A 6,401-nucleotide genomic window follows, 5' to 3' on the forward strand; every position below is an offset into this window, starting at 1 on the left:
GCTTTGTCACCATGCACCTACAACTAGTGTAGAAGGGTGACCTTATGGACCAGCAAGGAGTTCACCCCATTTTTCTACACCCATTGGCATTAGCTTATTACTTCATGCCCCAAAATGTACGGCTTGTAAGTCTCTTTGAAGAGGTCTAAGTAACATTCATAGTACTCCATCAGAGCACCAGGTTTCAGGGTTATTCTTTTTTCCAAGCTTCCCTCGTTTGTACTCCTGGTGACAAGGGCTGGTGCAGTGCATAAAGACAATTTCATACCTGTTTATTATGGGGAAGGACACATGCATCTGTAACTGATTTGACAGGAGACAGCGTGACAGCTGGTTTACAGGATTCTCCATTGAAATAGCAAATGAGAGGCTTGCTGGCATATATGGGACATATTTATATCCTAAACAAAAGGGCAATAACATACATAGTGACAAGCCTTGTTTGTACACAGCTTTCAGCAAGTTTGTGCCAAGCACTGGCTTCCAGCCAAGCTCGCGGCTGGTACAATCTGGCACAGCCCGTCTGACTCCAAGGCAGCTGCATCAATTTACACCAAGGAAGAAATGAGGTATAATTTTCTCAGTTACACACCAGAATTACAAGAGATGGGGGGGGAAAGAATGATCATCTGCAGGAAGGCTGGAGGCCAGCAGTATCTCAGCCTGCCACGTGCTGGAGGGGGATAGGTCTGAGCGTGTTCGCAAGGCTGGGCCATTGGATTTGTGTGTGTTGTGGGGGTTTGCAACAAAGATAGAAACATTTTAGAAGCCACCCATAGCTGTCTGCATCCAGTGTGGCAAATAGCACCTAGCCCATTATTTTCAGCCTGTTTAAGTGGGAGGGTACTGTGGGAAAAACTGCACTTCCATCAATGCTTGCACACAGGGAAATGGAGACAGGGATCTCCTGTACCCCAGGGTCTCCAACCATTCTGCAAACAGCAATTTTCTCACACAGGGAAAAGAGATATGAAGATCACCTCCAGCCCTCACTTTGTCCCTGACCATCTGTGTAATGCCAGAGGATGCTTCAGGGAAGAGGCTGATGGCAGTAGCCTGTGGAGGCTGAAGCAGGACATTAGTGATCATGCCACTGAGCTGAATTTTGGATGAAACTAGCAAGTGTACAACCTTTGCCATACCCTTAGCAGCTTTTTTTTATCAGCAGCACACTCTCAGGAGCATAGTAAGCATTAATGCCATTTCCAGACACTAGTTCAACATGCTTTCTAGAGATGTCCAGCTTAAGCATCTTTTAAATTGATTTTCATAATTCAATGACCAAATTTAAAAATAATGTGGATGCTTAGTCCGGCTCTTTAGGGAAAGCTTTGCTTCTCCAAGAGTGACTCCATAGCTCCTTGCTGCACCAGGCTGTTGTCTTGGCTTAGATATTTCACATTGTTTCATCAAAAATAGAAAGAATTATCTGTTATTGTTTATAACAATTAATTCCAGCCGTAATAAATAATGCCATGCCTGTTCATCTACTTATAGTATAACTATACCTCGTCACACCCAGACCTGCCCAGAACTGCTGTTGAGTGTAAGGGATTTGCTGTATTTCGAGCCCAAACCCTGGTGTCAGTTCCTCACATGTAGTCAGAAAGCTGTCCAGCAGATGAACACTGTCAGAAGGTTAGAAATTACAGTGGCCTGATCATGTAACTTTGCTTTCACCCTGACCAAAAAAAAAAAGCCTTACACAGGAAAACAGATAGGACATAAATCTCAGCAAGAAGCTCCCACAGATCTACGTTCATGTCTTCATCACAAGTTTTATGATGATCATCTTGGGGTTGGCTTGTTATGTCAAAGATAGGTATGTTAAGAGAAATGTTTGGAATGGTTTGCTTTAATTTCTCTTAAAGCAGGAACTGATATCTCATTAATTTTAATTTTAGCCTTCTAATACTAAAACCAAATTTCTTTTCAGAAAACTGAGATGGCTGTGCCTCCAGCTATTAAAGGCAACAATATGGGTATTGTATGCTAAAAACCCCAGGAACACTGGCAAAACAAGGCACCAGTGTAAACAAATGGATGAGGCAACAAAAACTGAATGAGACGTTTTCCAACATTTAATGATTACATGTCAAAGCACAATTTAAATATCACAGCACCTTATGTGTTCATGAAGAGGAAAACAAAATGACTGAGAACCCTTGGCTAAAATAGTCTTGTTCCTGGCACTGATTGATATTCTTGAATGGAAGACTTGATGGATTATGATTTTTGCAAGAGAATCATTACATGCCAGGTGCACAAATAGAGAAGTACAGCTTGTTGACACCTCTGTGCAAAATAAAGCCATTCTAGAAATTTTGATTCATTATATCTCTATTAGGAATCAATCCACCTGACCTAAATTTTACATCATAAATCAGATTAAGAAACCCGTCTGGATCTCAGCAAAGGCTGTATGCCCTTGGTTTAAAATCACACCACTATATCCAGCACGCCATTATTATTCTAAATGCAATAATCTATACTGTATAATTTAGGTCAACTTGATTTCAGACTAGGCAAGAGCATTTCTACCCACTCACCTGCAGAGGAATTTAATCATTTTAGGGACATTATTTGTCTTTTTGTATATGAGCTATTTGTTGGGTTTTTTAGTTTGATATTCACTCACTGGTCAAGATGTGGGGGAAAAAAATAGCACAACATTGATAAAATACTGCAGGAAGATTATAAAGCAACTTTGGAGAACCTTAAAGTAGAGCTGTATCGTTTTCTTACATGGGTAATTACAGTAAATTGGATTTACACAGCTAAGTAGAGAATCATTGATTTTTCCTGGCTGGCCACAGTGCTGAAGAGAAGCCAGGTGGGTTTGTGATACTGCCTAAAAGACTTTGACAGCTGAAAATCTTCCCCCTTGAAAGTGTGTAAGAGTGTATAGGTCTGGCTGAAAGTCAAAAGGAGTTGCATCCAAGTCTGAGATGCTTTTTAAACTATCCCCATTGGTATCAACCTGGAGTTTGGAGTGAGTTTTAAAAGGAAAGATGGTAGCATTTTCTGCATAAAATTAGACAAGTTCATTAACCATGAGGAATTTTTGTTCAACTTTGAGGAGCTGTATCGCTCGCTCCTCTTTGAGCTTCACAAGCAAACCCAGGGGTACAGCACCAGCCTTTGACGATGAAAGGGGCTACGAGCAGAAACAAAATGGGCTTTTGAAAGCTTCAAGCCCATGACAGCTGTGAGAGAGCAATAATTCAGGAAATGTCTTGGGTAAAATCAACTCGAATGACTTGATGCTTTGTTTTATCATTATGAACATAAAGGAGTTTCTTTTAGTTATCAACCAGAAATCTCAAGGGGTTCCCCAAAGATTTACTAATAACATGCCTTGAATTGAAATGACTGCAAGTGACAATAAAATAGCAATTGAAAAGGGACATTTTGCCCACAAATGTCAGTTCTGCCACTAAAACAAGAGACTCCCTAGCTACACCTACACCCTGTTCCCACAGACTCCCTCTAATTCCAACAGGGCAAGCCTCTCTCCAGACTTCCACCATAAAACAAGGATGTCGACGCTGGCTGTCTACATTCCTGGGAAACCTTAAAATGAGGCCATTGATTGTTATAGCCCGTGGTTTTTGGTGGTAATTTACACCTGTGTGTGTGGGAGGTGAGGAATAAAATGTGCTGTTAGTGTAGGATAGCTTTGCAGACACCTTGCCAAGGGGGAGGCACCAATGGATGGGAGCTCAGCTCTGTGGACACCTCCCTGCCTGGGGAAGCTGGTCCCCATCCAAACACTGTGCTGCCATCAGGCAGAGTGGAAGCAACAAGTGCTTTTCCATAGCATTCAACACTGAGTTTGTATGGACCCATTTTCAAATGAGATGCCCCTTTTCCTGGTGAAGGAAGTATTTACACACCATGTGATTATTTTGTTATGACCTGTAGGATTTTTTGTGCCTTTAAAGAGGTTTCCCATCCAGGGCATGGCTGAGATGGCCCCAGGCTCTGATCCCAGGGCAGGACCAATCCCCATCCCCATGGGTGGATAATACCCTGACCCTACCCTTGCCCCAGCAGAACCCCCTCAGCTTTGAGACAGCTCAGCATGAGCCCAGGAGAGCACAATGAAGTACTGGGGAAGATGCCAAACAAGGTGATTGTCAGCTGTGCTAGCTGGTTATATTTATACCTGCAGTGGAAATAGACTTTAAAGGGAATATAAACGTTCTTGGCTCCTTTCTCAACCATTATTTTACCTGGCACAGTGGTGTGAAGGGACTAAATAAACACTGAAAGCCTTACTTAGTCTGTATTCTGCTAAATAAGACCCTACCAACTTCCTTTTTATCTTTTTAACACAAGACAATGAATTCTCTTAAGGCTTTTCTGACTTTTTCTAAGTCCTAACACAGACTTTCTTAGCAAAGAACTAAATTATGCCTTTCTTCCAGAACATTTGGAGAAATGACAAGACTGGATAACAGGTCATCCATATCCCTTAAGTATAAATGTATTCACTGACTGTCTATGAGGAAGTTGATAAAAGCTTTAAAAATCTATAAACAGTAAGAATAACATTTCTGCCATGGGGCAACATGTGACAAACAATTACCCCTGCAATTTAGTAGCATTTTTGATCTAAATTGTTAATGGTGGAGAAGCACAACTGCCAGTGTCACACCCCTTAGGGGACCTTGAAACACCTTGGCTGAATGGCAATTCCCCTGAACTCAGTTGCACTGTTGCTGCTTCCCTGAGCACTGGGTTTAATTTTTTAATCTGTTCCCAAACTCCCCCAAGTACCCAAGGTTCCATGAGGTGTGGTCTGAGGATGCTCTGGGAGCATTGTGCTGGCATCTCCTAATTCCCCTGCCAAGCACTGCGAAGTCCCGTTGTGCCATGTCCCCATCACTGGCAATACCAATGTTATTTTCACAGAAAATAAAGACTTCCTCATAGACACGATTTAAATAATACAGTCTTGGGTTTTTTTAAAGGGAGAGAAACAATCCATTCAAATGTAGAATGATTTCTTTCTCAGAGTGTTTCAAAGTCATGTCACTCTGTCTATTACCCAAGACAAATTACTTTGACAGCACTATCTACTCTTGACATTTGAGTTGTCTCTCTAGCCTATTATATTTTAACACAGGCAAAAAATATTGTTCAGACAGTATGGTTAGTCTAAAAGAGTAAATCTAACTGCTTTGAAATGGACTATTAGGAGATGAACTCTCAGTTTAGCTGCAGGCAGAGAATTAATCCAGTGCTTTTCTTAGTTCTTCAATGGCAATCTTTTCTTCCCTGCTAACTAAATGCTCTTTATTTGGAGGCATGTAAAAATAGAGTGATCTTCAGAAGGAGAGGGGGCAAATTAAGCAGAAATCAGAGGGGAAAGTGTCATTAAGAAATTCTGACACATGACATCATTAGAGGACATATCTGGGCTCTCCTGTTGTGGCAGAAATGGAGATGGGGTTGGATTTTTACTTCAGTCTTGAGAACAATTATGCACTCAACTTACTCAGCCTCCTGCATGCCTTAAAATATAACACCTGCCTGTGCTGTTTGGGCTGGCATATTGCAAATATTCAGTTATAAAAAAGAACACCCTGGGGGGTGCCTTCCCAGGGCTCAGCTGCTCCCGGGTCCTGAGGACGGGAGCACTGAGGGGTCCCAGCCCTGCTCACTCGCGTGGGCTCTAGCAGTTCATCAGGGGACACTGCTCTGCTCAGCTCACAAAGGGCTTCTGCCTGTCTTAGGGCTTCACCTTCGGCCGTGGGAGTGGTGTGAGCTTGTGCTTGGCCACATCATTCTCTTATGCATGTGGAGGTACGTGGTTTTAAATAAACAAATGGTCTCAGCTGCTTCAGAGGAATTCATTTCAATTCTTTCCCCGGGCTTCTCCTCTCCTAAGAACCTGCCTTTCCAGTGCTTGCCTTTACATCACAATTTTAATGTTTATCTACTTAATGTCTGCTATTCAACAGCTCCTTCTGTTGCCACTCGGCAGCTTCTGCAGGAGAGGACCTGGAATTAGAGCCACACACATACTTACAAAGCCCAATTAAACACCAATATCTTGCTGCCCTCCAAGTGTGTGATGGGAGTTTTGCACAGGTCTTGAATCGCCCCAGAGACATCCCAGCTGTGGAGATTTCCCACCCGGTGTGCGCTGGTGGAGCCCCGGAGAGATGGGCACTGAGAGAGGGGAGCACGACCAGGGACAGTACCAAAAGCCACCCCAAAGTGCAGATATGGGCAAGGAGCACCCTATGGTGCTGAAAAGGCACCAAGCCGGAGGTGCCAGCAGCACCTCTTGCCCGAAGCGCCCCATGTCGCTGTCGCCAGGGCTGTCCCCGGCGGCGCTGGCTGCACTGGGACCCCGGCAGGGGCTGCGGCGGCTCCGCGGGCGGCTGTGA

This window comes from Corvus brachyrhynchos, unplaced genomic scaffold (genome assembly GCF_000691975.1).
Source record: "Corvus brachyrhynchos isolate BGI_N302 unplaced genomic scaffold, ASM69197v1 scaffold126, whole genome shotgun sequence".
Lineage (NCBI taxonomy): Eukaryota > Metazoa > Chordata > Aves > Passeriformes > Corvidae > Corvus > Corvus brachyrhynchos.